The sequence below is a fragment of the Parasteatoda tepidariorum genome, chromosome 9 (genome assembly GCF_043381705.1).
Source record: "Parasteatoda tepidariorum isolate YZ-2023 chromosome 9, CAS_Ptep_4.0, whole genome shotgun sequence".
Classification (NCBI taxonomy): Eukaryota; Metazoa; Arthropoda; class Arachnida; order Araneae; family Theridiidae; genus Parasteatoda; species Parasteatoda tepidariorum.
The window spans coordinates 14,142,814-14,159,586 of record NC_092212.1 but is presented as its reverse complement, the minus strand read 5'-3'; the positions used below and the strand labels follow the sequence as shown (position 1 = coordinate 14,159,586).

General features: G+C 32.0%; 1 long non-coding RNA gene across 4 annotated transcripts in view; it reads left to right on the top strand.

The window, feature by feature from the left end:
• The first annotated feature begins 601 nt into the window (after window positions 1–601).
• LOC122272243 (uncharacterized) overlaps window positions 602–16,773 on the top strand; it is a 20,321-nt gene continuing 4,149 nt past the window's right edge. Inside the window, exons 1-7 of one of the 4 annotated variants that reach the window (XR_006226873.2) lie at window positions 602–754; window positions 4,692–4,715; window positions 5,620–5,646; window positions 6,900–6,910; window positions 9,084–9,110; window positions 9,487–9,516; window positions 15,053–15,067. This is a non-coding gene — a long non-coding RNA (uncharacterized lncRNA). The remainder of the gene's footprint in view (window positions 755–4,691; window positions 4,716–5,619; window positions 5,647–6,899; window positions 6,911–9,083; window positions 9,111–9,486; window positions 9,517–15,052; window positions 15,068–16,773) is intronic. The other 3 variants (XR_011637645.1, XR_011637644.1, XR_011637646.1) reach the window with 3 other exon arrangements.

Genomic DNA, 16,773 nt, shown 5'->3' with positions numbered 1-16,773 from the left:
GCGTAACTTTTTATGTTATGGTCATTTTGCGATTTTAGTTTAATTTATGATATAAAGGCTATATATAAAGTATTATAAAGTATATTAAGACATTAATTTTGCTACCGTCTGAAAAGAAGATTTCTGAAACTACGGAAATTCCGTAGCAGTTGGAGGGTATGGGCCGCTGAGTTTAGTTTAGTGTATTATATTAAATTCAAACGCGCATTTCAAGTAATCTTTATTTTCTTCAACTCGCATTTAGATCTAAGTTTGAATTAAAAAAATTCAATTAATGATGTGAAATTATTATGTTTATTTGGTATTTTTACGGCACTTAAGAGATGTGTTATTGTGAGTTTAAATGGAAAAAAGTGTATATAAGAGAGTAATCATGAATGAAAAAAATAGATGGAAAATAATTCGTTTGCAATTTCATGAGGAAATGTAATAAAACTAAATTTAACTATCCATCTGTGTAAACCAAAGGATTTATCGTCTCGCTGTGAATACCAAGATGAAGAAATAAGTGTACTACATTTACCCATCGTATTTGGACACTTCTTTTTTCACTATAAAAGTAATAGTTTGATTTACTCTTTATCTCTTTAATTATAAAATATTGAAAGCGTCACAATATCATGATCAGATGCGTCACAATACGGCTTTCGTAATAGTAAGTCTTTCTGGTTTCAGTTTTCAACGTTATAAGTTGGCAGAATAATGGATTATAGATTAGCTTTCGTATTTTGTTTTTTAATACTTCAGTTTCAAAGTAAGTAGAAAGTTTTTAACCTGATAAGAGCTGTATTAAGTTATACAAATCCCCCGCTGGATTTCGGATTCAAAATCAAGCTATGGTGTGCATACAATATTCACCTCAAAAGGAGTTCAAATTATCTTCTTTATAAATTTAAAAAAAAATATCTTCCCAGATTTTCTTTAAAAAATTATAAAATATATAAATGAAGATTTAAATATTATCCAAATTGCTGTGAATATTAACAAACAGTTTATATTTAAAAATTGTAAGAGCTCATTTTATTCTTGAAGCACTGGTTTGCGTGCCATTTATTTTCCGTTTCCTTTCAGCCCCGGCTCATATGCAAAGAAAAGGAAGCTTTTGAATCGAATGATTCTTGAATGCAATTCGTTAATGTGTTGAACAGCTTCATAGAGCAAAAGTTAATTCTCTACGCAGCTTCGACGCAATTGCGAACGTAGCTACAAGTAACGGCTAGCGTATGTAGCTGATTTTGGGCCGTGAGCCCCTTCCACGCCGCCATATAAACTACTTAAGACTTCAATTGGTAATATAAAAGAAATATACTTTCAAATAGTACTTGTTTCGTATTTTTCAAATTTTGAAAGAAAATTATATATTTTTTGGACGACGAGTAAATACGTCATACGCAATGCAATAGGGACTACGTTCGACGTGTACATTCGTCATGTGCGCAACGATAGAGACATTCTGACTAACGCTATTGTTGATGTTTGTTGTTCAAAAAATAGTAATTGCTAAGCTTTTAAGAGCAATTAGTTTTGCATTGCTATAGAGATAGCAACTTACCCTGGACAGCGGATAAATATTTTATTGTGGTAGTCTTTTCATGTTTGATTCTTGATTCAGTAAATTTTATTGATAGGGTTTTTAGACACCATTATTCTTTTAAATATTTTAGACTTAAGTAATTTTTTGTTAGAGCTAGGTCGTGTTGAACAACTTAAGAAGTTCGCTAAATTTAATGACTATCTGCAAAGTTTAATTCAATTTGTAGTTTTTCAAAAGTTTTTAAAATATTTTGTCGAATTCGGGGCAGATGTTAGCTGTTGCTAGTGGCCTGCATTTTTCCACCCTTCTTGCCAATATGTTTAAAGCCTATTTACGAGGAACTAGAACAGAAGTGGCGTTGCATATTAACTTTTAAATCATTTATATGTAGTGGTAGGGAAAATAAGTTTAAAGAAATAAAAAACAATACATTAACCCTTTCACACCGACTGTCACAAATACGTGCCAGCATAAAACCGGATCAATCAGGATAAAAAGATGAAACTGGTAAGCAAAGTATTTCTTTAGCAGTTTATTTGTGGGCGGAGTTATAATTGTTTCATTTATTCAATTCATCATTACTTTGTTCAAAATAAAACTATTTAGTTATACTTTGAATTAACATTGATTATATATATGATTAAACTAACAATAATTAAAGTAAAACCAAAGTAAATCTGTCAAATTAGCAACGACTATATTTAAGTTACCGTTATTTGTTTAATTATAACTTGATTCTGATTTTGTACGAATGCTTTTCTGAATCACCCGTCCCCCAAGGAGTTAAGGCAGAGATGCCAACTTGCTTCGGACAGCAAATAAATATTTTAAAGTGGTAGTTTATCAATTGTGATTTTTGGTTTAATAAATTCAATTTAGTAGGTTTTTATCCACTACTATTTTTAAATAATTCGCAGACTTATATAATTGACCACTGTGTCATGCAGTACCTCCTAAAAAGCAAGCAAAAATAGGCAAATATTTGCAAAATTTAGTTTGTAGACATTTACCGTTTTTTAATTATTTTGGCCTGTCAGGAGCAGTTGGCATCTCTGGGTTAAGGCATAAATATAGCTACCACTAGAGAATTTATGTACAAAAAGCATTGAAAGTTGGCAGCCCTGCTACAGAGATGCCAACTTGCTCCGGACCGCAAATATATATTTTAAAGTGGTAGTTTATCAATTGTGATTCTTGATTTAATAAATTCAATTTAGTAAATTTTTATTCACCACTATTTCTATATAATTCGTATACTAATATAATTCACCACTTTACAGTACTTATGTCATGCTATACCTCTTAAAAAGCAAGTAAAAATAGTCAAATATTTGCAAAATTTACTTCGTAATTATTTACCGCTTTTTTAATTATTTTGGAGCGTCCGGAGCAGTTGGCATCTCTGCTGCTATTGGTGAATTATTGTTGCCATAGTAGCAACACTGTTCCGTAAAGAGTAAATAGTAGACTCAATGCTGGCAACAAATTTAAAAAATATTTTCTGAAATACAATCCGTACTCTGAATAATTTCCGTAATTGTTGGATAATATGAGGTAAAAAAAATAGTTTGCTTTCTCTTTTTAGATATTATTTCAATTTTAAAAGTCACAAAAAGAACTTAATTTTTGCGAATTTTTTTTAAATGAATTTTAGACATGATTTCGGTGAATGGAATTATCAGTGCAAGTTTTTTGAAAGCTCATTTTATTTATGTTGATTAATAATGATCAATTTATTGTTTTGGGTTTCCGTTATATGTTTAATTTTTTGTTTTATCAAAAGTGTCAGAATTAATATTTGCATAATAACGCTGGGAATTGAATATGAATTGAATAACATCACCTGGTTTCGATGTCATTCAATTTAGATTGACAATACACGGGGAAAAATATGTTATATATTTAGATGGCAATATCATTTAAGTAAATGGATGGAAGTCGAAAATTGTATTTTTTCTACATTTTCGACTTTCACTACCTTAGAACTTCTGTATTATTAGTCCTGNTAGTTACAGATATTTCATTTTTTTCGAAAAAAATGATGGAATGAAATGTTTTACGTACCAGGCTTTTCTCTTTTCCGTCTTGATATATAAGGGCTTTCACCCATGTATACAGGCATGCCCGTAGCCAGGGGATGACCATCGGGACAAATCCCCCCCCCCCCGAAATTCTGGGATTCAAACTTTTTAGTCTTTCTTTGAGCCTCTCAGTAAAAGGAAAAACAAAATCTGTCGAATCAAACCTTTTATTAACCAACTTCAATAAGCATATTTCGAGATATTCCGGTTTGTCTTGAAAAAGTAATCGAAAAATTTTCTTCAAATCCCCGTCGCATGTCTTTGTAAACTTTGTTTACAAATTGTTTATAATTATTATGTAATATAAATTGGAAAATAATTATTATGTAATATTTTTTAATTACTAGTTTAACTTTTGCATACAACAGAATAAACAGTATTTGTTACAATGTTTTTTCCCTACTTTACATGTCTGAAACCGTCCTTGCTTCTTACCCTATCCCCCCCCCCACGAAAAAATATCCTGGCTACGGCCTTGCATACAGGTACTGGTTTCAGCGCAAGATTATACATAGTAAATTCCTCTATTCCTATTTGAACTTTATAACGTACACAGCAAAATTTAAAATCTTGTTGACTTTTTCAATAAAGAGCAACGAATCTTTTATAAGGAAATCGGTTCCCAGTCAATTTCATTGAAATTTTGTTATGTTGTAGTCGAAATTCTTCTGATGAAAGGTCTTCGTAGGCCCAATGGCAAAAAAATGAGAGATTTTGAGATATCGCTCAGTTAGTGAAGCAATGACGTAACTGATAATTAGAGTAATTATCAGTTACGTTTCACCAAATGAGCGATATGTAGTGTAAAAATTCCGTGTCACATTTTTTTGTCGCATTTCTGTACTTTGCCGCCAGATGAAAGGTCAATTTTCAAAATTCCATTTCTCAAATCTGTTCTATTAATTTTTAACATCGGGTCTATGAGAACCTTTGATTCGAAGAATTTCAACTACAAAATTTCAGCCGAACCGTGTAGGCACCAATTCCATTCTAAAATGTGCGAGGTAAACTATGAACCATTTGGTTTTGTAACCGTCATGACAATTTTTCAGTAATAGTACGTTTTTATTTATTAGGTGTTGAAAACCATGCTGACCCCGGTAAGTTTAAATTTCTTTCTTTCTAATGAGATTTTAAAAAGAAGAGTTCTAAATTTTGACAATAATTTACATTGTACCTTGAAATCTCTGTAAAATGTTCACTTCAAACAAAATTATCTCTATCAATAATCAGTAAACAAAAATTATTCAAGGTAGTACTTTTTATTTTCAAATTTAGTGGATAAAAATTGTAAAAAATAAGGGAAAACAATCCCACGGACAATGCGACGGATTTAAGGTTATGTCAAGGTACGTCTATTATATGGACTGCGGGACACTTGTTCGCTTTTGCTCACCATTGTTTCTCATTCATCATTGTTCCTATGATTGCCAAAATGTTCCTACATAAAATAATTGTAGATTCATATNCCACAAGCACTTCCACTGGTTCAAGAGGTCCACGAGGGAAAAATGCACACTATTACCGTTATTACAGAGCACGGAAGGGAGCGGAACAGGAAAAAGAGTCGTTGAATAGAACTAGTGATCCTTCTACGACTGCTGATTCTTCTACAATAAACGTCGCAGGTTACGAAGTTTAACTTCTTCCGCGCGGTGGGACTCCGCACACTATTTTTTTTTAATGTTATTGTATTATTTTGGAGAATAATAATGTTTTTTTTTATTCGAGAGATAAATTGAAAGAACGAAATTATCTGTCTCTGTGTTTTTGAAAAATTGACAACATCCAAAATGAGATCACAAATAATTGAATGCATCGTTAAAACAGTTGGAAATGTAAAACCATTCTAAGTATACAAACGCCCTACAGCATAATCGGTGCGTCACATGAATATTTTTTCATTGATTGTCACAAACCAATATGAGCCAAGAATTTTCAGAAACTATCATCATTAGAGAACGGGAATTAAAATATTTGTGTAATCTAGTTATCTTTTTTCAGACGAGACCAAAGAGGCAGCCAAGAAAGGTATGTTCCGAAATTATTAACTGTGGCAAACAGGCATCAAAATACAGTTGTTTACTACTGTTTCTTTTTCTTTAGGAGTTTTAAGAAATTATCTCATATAGCAAACCGATATCAAAATATTTGTATGACAGAGTTTTTCATAATGTATAAGAAATCAACCTAAGCTAGATTCGCTTAATTAATCTTTTCAAAGGTAGATCATTATCAAAATATTTTTATCATAAATTTATTTCTTCATTAGTTGCAACAAAACAATTTAATCCAGATATGTTAAGCTATTGTCTTCAGCGGCAAACCATGAGCAAAATATTTGCATCCTATAGTTTTTCATAATGTAGAAGAAACAAATCTAAGCCAGATTCGCTTAACTAATATCTTCAGAGGCAGATTATTATAAAAATATTTGCATCATAAATTTCTTCATTAGTTTCTAGAAAACAATTTAATCCAGATATGTTAAGCTATTATCTTCAGAGACAAACCATGAGCAAAGTACTTGTATCCTATAGTTTTTCATATAACAAATAAGAAACAAATCTAAGCCAGGTTCGCTTAACTAATATTTTCAGAGCCAGATTATTATAAAAATATTTGTGTCATAAATTTCTTCATTAGTTGTAAGAAAAAAATCTAAGACAGATTTGTTAAGCTATTGTCTTCAGCGGCAAACCATGAGCAAAATATTTGTATCCTGTAGTTTTTCATATAACAAATAAGAAACAAATCTAAGCCAGATTCGCTTAACTAATATCTTCAGAGGCTGATTATTATAAAAATATTTGTATCATAAATTTCTTCATTAGTTTCTAGAAAACAATTTAATCCAGATATGTTAAGCTATTATCTTCAGAGACAAACCATTAGCAAAATATTTGTATCCCGTAGTTTTTCATATGGTATAAGAAACAAATCTAAGCCAGATACGCTTAACTAATATCTTCAGAGACAGATTATTATAAAAATATTTGTATCATAAAGTTTCTTGGTGTTAGAAACCAGTCTTACCCATATTTGTTAATCTAATATTTTCAGCTGCAAATCATTATCGAAATGTTCATGTTTCAGAGTTTTTCATTAAGTGTTAGAAATTAGTCAAATCCAGATATATAAAATAATCTTCATCTATATGATTCAAGTATAATTTTTGTACATCACGAGATAAAAAATCTTTATAGAAAAAAAGGCTTTTTATTGTACAAGAAATATTACACACTCAATTCAATTTTGAAAAAAATAATTCCAATTTATTTTAGGCCTTTTATCGGTAAGCCCTCATTATTTATGTTCTCTGTTAAACTGAATTTATTTAATTTTAGCAAATGAAATGTTTTATTTTTCCTTAATTAATTTTCAGCTTTAAATATTTTTCGGTTAAAAAAAGCCAACTGTGCTGGCAAAATGCCTAAATATTTTAAATTCGTTCTGGACATCTTAATTCAAAAATGCTGTAGTTGTATTCAATATTGACTCAAGTAAATAACTAAATTTTAAATATTCTAAATTATTACACACATCATAGTACTACAGAGATGCCAACTGCTCCGGACTCGCCAACATAATTAAAATAACGGTAAATATAAGCAAAGAAAATTTTGCAAATAATTGACTATTTTTGCTTGCTTATTAAACGGTATGGCATGACATAAAAACTATAAAGGGGTGAATTATATAAGCCTACGAATTATTTAGAAATAGTGGTGGACAAAAATCTATTAAATTGAATTTATTAAACCAAGAATCACAATTGATAAACTACCACTTTAAAATATATATTTGCAGTCCGGAGCAAGTTGGCATCTCTGGCTAAGAAACAATCAAAGTAACAAAAATTAAACCATTTTTCCCCCACTTATGACATGGGCAATAGAATTGAAAATAAGACAAATACTCAAAAGTAAGAGACCACTTTAAACTTTCGCGAGACCTCTTTAAATTTTCGGTCATTGGCGGCCTTCAGGTGGCTCTATAACATAGTGAAAAAAAGATAATGGCTCCAAATTGCAAAGAATAACAGATTATTTCATTTCTTTACAATTTGCAAGCTCTGTATGAACACCTGGCCGATCATCAACATGCTTGCATGTAAGCATCATTTACAGTTTTATCACTTTAACGCCATCTGTTGGTAAATGTTTTAACTATTTTTGGGAGCGAAAACGCTGCTCCATGACGGTTTCGAACAGAGGATCCGAAGCTGGGAAGCTCAGAATACTGCCAATTAATTTGCAACCTCCATTCTGTATTACGGAGTGTGACGCAGCAATGACATGGTTTAGCACTACGGCTAGAGTTGCTGGTAGTGGTAGAACATAATCTTCATAAGATATACTCAAAAATAAAGTCACGTGGCGTGGATGTAAAACTATATGCTTTTCTTTTGGTGTACTCAATCACGCAATACTATTTCTGAATAAGAGTAAGTATCTGAAAGTTACGTAATTTTCCTTCTCTTCACTCCCCCCCCCCCTTCGTCTTCATGGTTTTGGTTAATCTTGCTTTTTTTCCTACGGCAGTACATCTCAGTAAGGAGTGGGATTATAGCATCACCTCCTGCATCAAAAAACCTCCACACGGTCTTTTATAAGTAGTCCGCGCAGACTGTTTAAAAAGTGAACCAGTTGTGCGCATGAGGCCAAAACCTTTTATTAAAGTAATTAACAGAAATTCATCATATATATTTGAGAATTGAATCTGTAGTGGTTGACAAGTGAATAAGGCAAACCAATAATATTCATAAATAAAAAACATTTTTAGTCATATATTTGCTACCACTTTCTTATTTTTAATAGATTTTATATTAAGTGACTCGTTCGGAAAGTGGATATCCTTCACAGTGGTCTGATCAGACTACTTCTAAAAAACCGTGTAGAGGCTTTCAGTTATAGGAGGTGTTGATTATAGGCGTCTTTGTAAATAGATCTTGTGACTCAAGGTAGCGCGATTTCTCTATTTTCCAAAACCTTCCGTTCCGTTTCCACGGTATCAGCAAATCTAGCTATTTACTGACCGCAGTGGGTTTCAATAAGAAGTGGAAATATACTAACATTCGGAAAAAGCAAGATTTGCAAAAAACCATAGTAATAGAGAGGGGAAAAACGTAGAGAGTGGGAAAATCGCTTAACATTGAGACGCCTATTCCATGTACGAAAGAGTATATACGAAAACGAAGAGTATAAAAAAAACTTCGAACTTGCTACTTTTCAATACTGTGCAGATTGCTTAGTTACAGTTTGCATTTCGTGAAATATTATCAATTAAATTAGGTCATTCTTTTTTAATAACCTTGCACAACTTATTTTATGTTTCCATGAAGTTTAAAAAATGATTTTAAACACCGCAACTATTGGTAAAAAGCACACAATACCAATGTTATAAAACAAAGTACTTAAAATAAACTCTACAGCTGCATAAATTAATTCTGGAACATTTATTTTCAGAAACTTTTAGGTCCTATCCTCGGAGCTGTAAGTGTAACCGAAAATATTCCTACTTTTTTCATTTATTACTCTTTCTGGAGGATACAGTAATTTTTTTTAATAATAACTGGAGCTAAGTGTCATTTAGTGCAAACGTAAAATTATAATATATCTCTTAAATATAAATAGTGGTAGATTTAGTGAGTACATTTTTCAGAGAAAAATTTAAATAAATATTTTTGCAACCAGTTTGCACACTTTACGAATAATCAGCAGCCTTGGCGTACGACCTGAAAATAAAATGCTTTATTTTATTTGTCTGGTGCGTATGAACTCTGTTAAAGTAACTCTGTAAGAACTCTACTGTTTAAAATTTGATTAAAAAAATTTATATTATTAATTAGATAATTTCCATTTTTTACAGCTAGGTGGTTTAGTTACAACATTACTTCACGTAAGGGCTTTTATTAATTGCTTGTATTTGTCAATTTTTAATATGTCGTCTGTGAGCTGTAAATTTTTAACATGGATAGACAAAGTTCAGAAAAAATAGTTTCAATTAGTTAAAATTTATTATTCGACTTAAAATTTATTTTTAAACGCGCATTTCAAAGCCATGACGATATTTTTAATCGAGAACTTTGAACCGTGTTCAAAATAAAGAATTAACAGACTATAATGAAATTGAAAATTTCATTTATATTAGATGAAAATTTGGTCATCATGAAACTTGTTTAAAACCCGTTTGAATCGAAATATATTGGATATGTATATCCAAACAATTATAATTTAACACCATTTACCAAAAAATCCGATTTTTTTTTACTTGATAATACGTCTGTCTCAGGAACTATTCAAATGATTATTGTTTCACATGGTTAAAAATCGGAGAAAGAATAATTTTTGCTGAAGTCGTAATCGTAACTATGTGGATACTCTTCTCCATTGGCCATCGAGATTGTTGTTGCATTCAATCCTTCACAATATAGCTTCAGTTATATCAAATCCATGACTCCAAATGCTCCAGAAAAGTGACGCACCGAAATCGGTTGAAAAAGAATGTCCGCTAAGGAAAAGTCAAGATAATTTAGGATGTGTTCGGGGGACGTTGGAGAGACTTTGAGGCCATATTTTAAAGTTGATCATTTTAAATAATGGTTGAAAACCAATATATAACCTAGAAGGAAAAGAGCAAAAACTGGAACGAAAGACATTTCATTTTTGCAATTTTTTCGAGAAACATTACATTTCTGTTACTATCGACATTTTTTTACAATTATAGCATACATATAAAACTGCTTCTTTTTTGAGGAAAAAATATGTTGTTGAATATTTTAAAGCAAAGAATAGATTTTCACCTTTCGAAAATAAATAAAAACTGAAATAGTTTTACAACCAACTTTTCCGTCTCTCTGTCCCCCATGTTTTAAATGGTCGCTTATGAATCACGAAACTACCGTTTGATCCAATCTATCTCCTTTAAACTCTAGAGCACCACCAGGGCTTTTTCTGCCAAACCAGTGGTGAACAGGAGGTTTTAACTATAGTTGCATAGTAGAAGGAGAAAATCTTTTGATAGGCAATGAGGTAGTAATCTCCTTTAAACTCTAGAGCTCCAGCAGGGCTTTTTTTGCCAAACCAGTGGTAAACAGGAGGTTTTAACTATAGTTGCATAGTAGAAGGAGAAAATCTCTAGATAGACATTGACGTAATCATCTCCTTTAAACTCCAAAGCGCACCAGGGATTTTTCTGCCAAACCAGTGGTGAATAGAGGGGTTAACTATAGTTGCATAGTAGAAGGATAGTAGTAGTAGAAGGATAGTAGTAGATCTTTTGATAGGCAATGAGGTAGTCATCTCCTTTAAACTCTAAAACACCACCAGTGCTTTTTCTACCAAACCAGAGGTAAACAGGAGGGGCTAACTATAGTTGCTTAGAAGAAGGGGAAAATCTCTTGATAGGCAATGAGGTTGTCATCTCCTTTAAACTGTATAGCACCACCTGGACCAGTGGTGAACAAGGGGATGGGGGGATAGTGATAGTTACATAGAAGGAGTAAATCTCTTGATAGCAATGAGGTCATCAGATGTTGCTACCTCAGTGGTGATTTTTATGCCAGGCTATCTGCGACTTCATTAACAGGGACACCAACATAAGATTTGATCCATTATAAGTGAACATCTAGAATTTTGGTGAGTTGTTTCAATGTAATGAGTCAGTGCCCACACAGTATTTTTTAAGTAGTCTGCGCAGACTATTTGAAAAGTGAACCAGTTGTGCACATGAATCCAAACTCTATTTAAAAATAACTGAAAGAAATTTACCATATTTATTTGAGAATTGAATCTGTAGTGGTAGACTAGGGAATAGGACAAACCAATTATATTCATAAACTAAACATATTTTTCGACATATATTTGCTGACACTTTCTTATTTTTACTAGATTATCGATTATATGGATCTTTCGTAATTTAGTTTGCCTTCAAAGTGGTCTGATCGGACTACCTATAAGAAACCGTGTGGGGGCTTTCAGTTGTAGGAGGCGTTGTTCCTGCCTCTGTAAGTATTGTAAAGAGCTGCGACTGTCACTGAGGATACAGATGTCGCTAGAAGCATTAATTCAAGAATCGATTTTAATCATTCGCGAATGGTTATTAGTTCGTTTCTGAATACCGAACAATTATGAGAGTTGCGTCTTGAAACAAAAAATAAAATGACTTTCGATAAAAATGCCACTTTTAGTATGATTAAAATCATTCTTACTGCCATCGGTTTAAATTTGACTGAAACGCTTGGGATGTAATTTATGACCTCTAGAGCTTACTTTCTCCAGGTTTATTTATTATCGAAATTCATTTATAAATCAGTGGCAAAATTTTTTTTGTTAGTCCCCAAAAAACATTATGACAAAAATATTATGATCATTTGAATCTAGACAACCATTATGATAATTGAATTTAGATTTAGAGGATCTAGACTAATCTAGATTCTTTTAAATTGCTATATTCAGTCAAATGCCTTAACTTATTGAAATTCTGTTCAGCATTTTATCATGGCGGAACATTTCCCTCCCAATTCAAAACGGTGGATTTCAAAGTCAGTAAGGTAGATAGATTGGACAGTAATGTTATTTCTCTTTAATCCATTTTTACCTAGCTTCAAAAAGAATATAATAAGTAATAAAATCTAAGTGAAAAAATATGTTACCAGTTTATAACACAAGCTGACCAGCGTCCTTAAAAGCTTTTAAAAAATGGTTGGAAAAAAATTTGTTCTAAACGGATCTTTGAAACCGCATTGCTTTATCTTTCTAATTTAATATTCTGGAAGCAAAAATCCCAGGACGTGATTTTCTAACTGAAGTCATTTTTAACCATATTTGGAAAGGTTAAAAGTTGAGTTTTCGTCTTTTCTTTTAGACATTTTAATACTAGCATTTCAGTTTTCCGAGAACGCTGGTCAGACTATTAATGCCTGGAAGAATTTCTTGTTACTCACCCATTCAAGCATTTAAAAACTCCTGTATGCTTTGACTTTAGATCAAAGTATGAGAATTTACATTATCCGAGCTGCCAACTACTACGATTTTTGCGTGAAATTTTTTCTAGTGGTAGAAAATAGAAAACTAAAACATTCAGAATTATTGTTGATTTTGTCAACATTATAAAATTCTCAACACAAGAGAGCTCGCAAAAAGGTGTTTAAAAATTAAGCTTCAAATCTTTCACATGCAGCGGTGTAGAAAATATTCCATATAAAGAAACTAATATTAATCCTTTCGCTTCATTTGACATGTGGACTTATGATGCATGCTTTTCAAATAAATAGGTGGTAGTCAATATATTTATTTGTCAGCCTATTACAGAAAGAATAAGAAGAAATCTCCCCACAAGGAGTAAAAAGTTGGCAGTCCAGTGTAATCAAAAATTTTTGGTGGACAAAAATCTCTTGTGTTGCCAAAAAAATATGTTTTCTATATATATATATANAAATGAATAATAACTGTAGCGTTGCTAATATATATATATATATATATATATGATGCCAACTTCTCCGTGTTTTGCGAAATATTTAATAGTGTTCTAGACAAACGTTGTACCTCTCCGAGACGTGTGAGTCATATATGCACTCTCAGGGTGTCGATAATTTGGGAAAAAAAGAGAAAACTGGTACCCAAGCTATTTTTATCGCAGTTTATTTGTGGGAGGGGTAATGATAGTTTGCATTATTTAATTCATCACTACTTAGTTCGTATTAAAAAATGTATAGTTACACTTTTAACATACATGGATTGGATGTGTTAGATTTAAAGAGAAAGCAAAAATAAGTCAGTCAAATTAGCTATGCCCAAATTTAAGCAACCCGCTTTTTATTTTTTGCTATCCTGATTCTGATTCCGTACGAGTACATTTATGACTCTCCCGATCCGAAAAGGTTAAGTACTCAGAATTTTTCGGTAATACTTTAAATTATTTTAATAGCTCCTTTCCGTTATAACTTAATGAAAGTGGCATTTAATAAAAACTTTCAAATCATCAACATGTAGAGGCCGAAAAAAATAAGTTTAAATCCAATTTACTTTTTGTTAACTCGTTCACGCAGGGAAAAGTGAAAATATTGGTAGAACTATTTCAATATTAGATAATATTCGGGAGGAGTTAATCTATTCTTAACAATTCACTGTAAGGAAATTAATCACGGCGAAGAAGCAATTCATTATAAAAATTGCATTCGTTAAAAACAATTGGTAGTTATGGATTTTTATTATTCCTGGAAAAAAACTAAAAAATGAAATTTATTGTTACCAGTTCTTACTCCGATGCGCTGCCAAGATGAAACAATCTAGCGTGACCCACCGGTGGGTCACCCCGGCGTGAATGTGTTAATCTTTATACAGTCTTTCGTTGACGAGAATCTCAAACTAAGGTCGTTCTTAGTGGTTCTGTAAATTGCCACGATTTATTTTTTTTAATCATTCTTATTTCACACAATTTCGAATGGATTCTCTTATTATTTGCTGACCTCTTCGATCTCACCACAGCGTGACTTCTAATTCATGATGAATGGGACTCGGAACAAAACGCGACTCTTCCATCACCTCCTACATCAAGAAACCTCCATACGGTTTTTTATAAGTAATCCGCGCAGACTGTTTAAAAAGTGAACAAGTTGTGCGCATGAGCCCAAAACCTTTTATAAAAGTAATTGAGAGAAATTTATCTTATATATTTGAGAATTGAATCTGTAGTGGTTGACAAGTGAATAAGGCAAACCAGTAATATTCATAAATAAAATAAATTTTTAGTCATATATTTATTACCACTTTCTTATTTTAACTATATTCTATATTAAATGACTCGATCAGTAAGTGGATATCCTTCACAGTGGTCTGATCGGACTACCTATGAAAAACCGTGTGGAGGCTCTTCTCGGCCAGATCACCTCTTACATCAAAAATCCTCCACACGGTCTTTTATAAGTAGTCCGCGCAGACTATTTGAAAAGTGAACCAGTTGTGCGCATGAACCCAAAGCCTTTTTTAAAAGTAATTGAGAGAAATTTATCTTATATATTTGAGAATTGAATCTGTAGTGGTTGACAAGTGAATAAGGCAAAGCAATAATATTCATAAATAAAACACATTTTTAGTCATATATTTGGTACCACTTTCTTATTTTAACTAGATTTTGTATTAAGTGACTCGTTCGGAAAATGGATATCCTTCACAGTGGTTTGATTGGACTGCCTATAAAAACGTTTTCATTAATAGGAGGCGTTGGCCAGATCCATCAGATGAAGCTTAAGCTTAGATCGTTCGAGAAATTATATTCTAAAAGATGTTTAGGTCAAAATTCGTTGAATTTGGAATAAAGTTTACGGTTTGTGACCCAGGGATTATGAGATTTCGTCAACTTTTGTTAAATAATGTTTATTATGAGAATGAATTTGCCTCTTAAATTTTTTTGTTATTCTATGTTTCATTTAAAGGATATTGGCAGTGGGGTAAGTAAAATGCTTCAGATTCCTAATTTACAGTATGAATTGCACTATCATACCCTCCATCATTTGAGGTTTGAGCGAAATATAATTATCAGTGGTTAAAAACAAAGCCCAAATATTTTAAAGCTAACAGAACTTTCATAAAATCATTAAAAAGACTCAAGAGCCGGATCATTCCTATATCTGATCCTTAATACATTTGATTGAATTAAGCAAAGGTAAACGAAAATTTATTTTTTCTAATTTAAAATATTTTTTCTAAGCTTTTGAATTGAAAAAATATTTTCTGAAACTACGGAAATGCCATTGTAGCTGGAGGGTATGCATAGTGTATAATTTATTTTCCGTGTTTTATATGAAGTCTTTTCCCACATTGAATTCTCTTCTACATACTTTTTCATAATAAAAATAGAACTTCACTATTTACAATTTTCACACTTGGTACCCTAAATGTAAATTATTTTGGTTTTAAGCTTACAAACTAGATGGTATTGTTTGCGTCTTTTTTTAATGAGGATGCTCTTTTGAGACAGGCCTAAATATAAGGTTGGAGATTTACGTTTTTTGAAATTTTCAAGGGTTACATATCTGCTAAAAGCTATATTAAACCATATCTTTATGTATATTGTCACTTTAGCATCCAAATAGAGTCTCGGTGCCGCCATCTAGTGTGGCAGAAACTAGATGTCTAAATTAACATGGCCAACGGTATCTCACCCATTGTGGTGGTCCTAAAAGAGTGGATACCACTTCTGAAGAACTCACTAGGGCTGCTCATCGGGAAGACTGATAGTGCAGCCCATAGGAAATTTTAAAAAAAGAATTTTTTATTGTAACGCAGTACAGTTTTAGTACAATCTACTCGGGCTCATTGTGGACTTTTATAATTTGAGAAAACGAAAAAAAAAATATTGGGGTGCTGTTACTTGATCAAGATTTTCAGGTCAAAATAAATGCCAAAAAATTTGTTTTTTCACTAACTTTGATAAATCATAACACTGAAAAGCAATAATGTTCAAATGTTAATGTATTCTAAACTAGGCAGCAGCATTTTAACCCTTTGCACTCGAAGTCCTTTCAACTGTTAAAAATATGGACGCAACCACTAACATTTTGAAAGAATTTTTGTAATCTTACCTTATAAAATCCGAGGATCACTGAATGAAGTGGTAACCACACATTAAGATGAAAAAAATGTCACAATTACAGTGGTGGGTAATTTATAGGTGACAGTGGTGAGTGACAGTCACCTCTCGAGTAGAAAGGGTTAATAATGTAGCATAACGAAAGATAGGAAGAGCGTAGATTTCCTTAGGTAGGCCATCTTAAATATATTCACGTTTAACCTTTAAAAATAGACTTTGAATTTTGACATTCCCTTCTGGGTAGGGATATACGAGAAGCTTGCACAATATTCGTTTTCCATAATTTACTTCGATATCAAAAAAATTGAAGAACTATGAAAATACAACTATCGCATATTATCTGAATAAAGGCTGTATAACTGTCAAAATAGTACCTCTAAAATGAAATTTCGCATAGAGTTATCAATGCAATTGTAATTTCACAACAGCAGAATAAACGCTCCTCAAAAACCAGAACGTTTGGCAGCAATGTATTTGAAGGAACTGCAGTTCCACTGGTTAATGAGGGCCGCAAAGCACTCCCCTAAAATATTTCATTGACTTTATGAAATATTATCTTATATA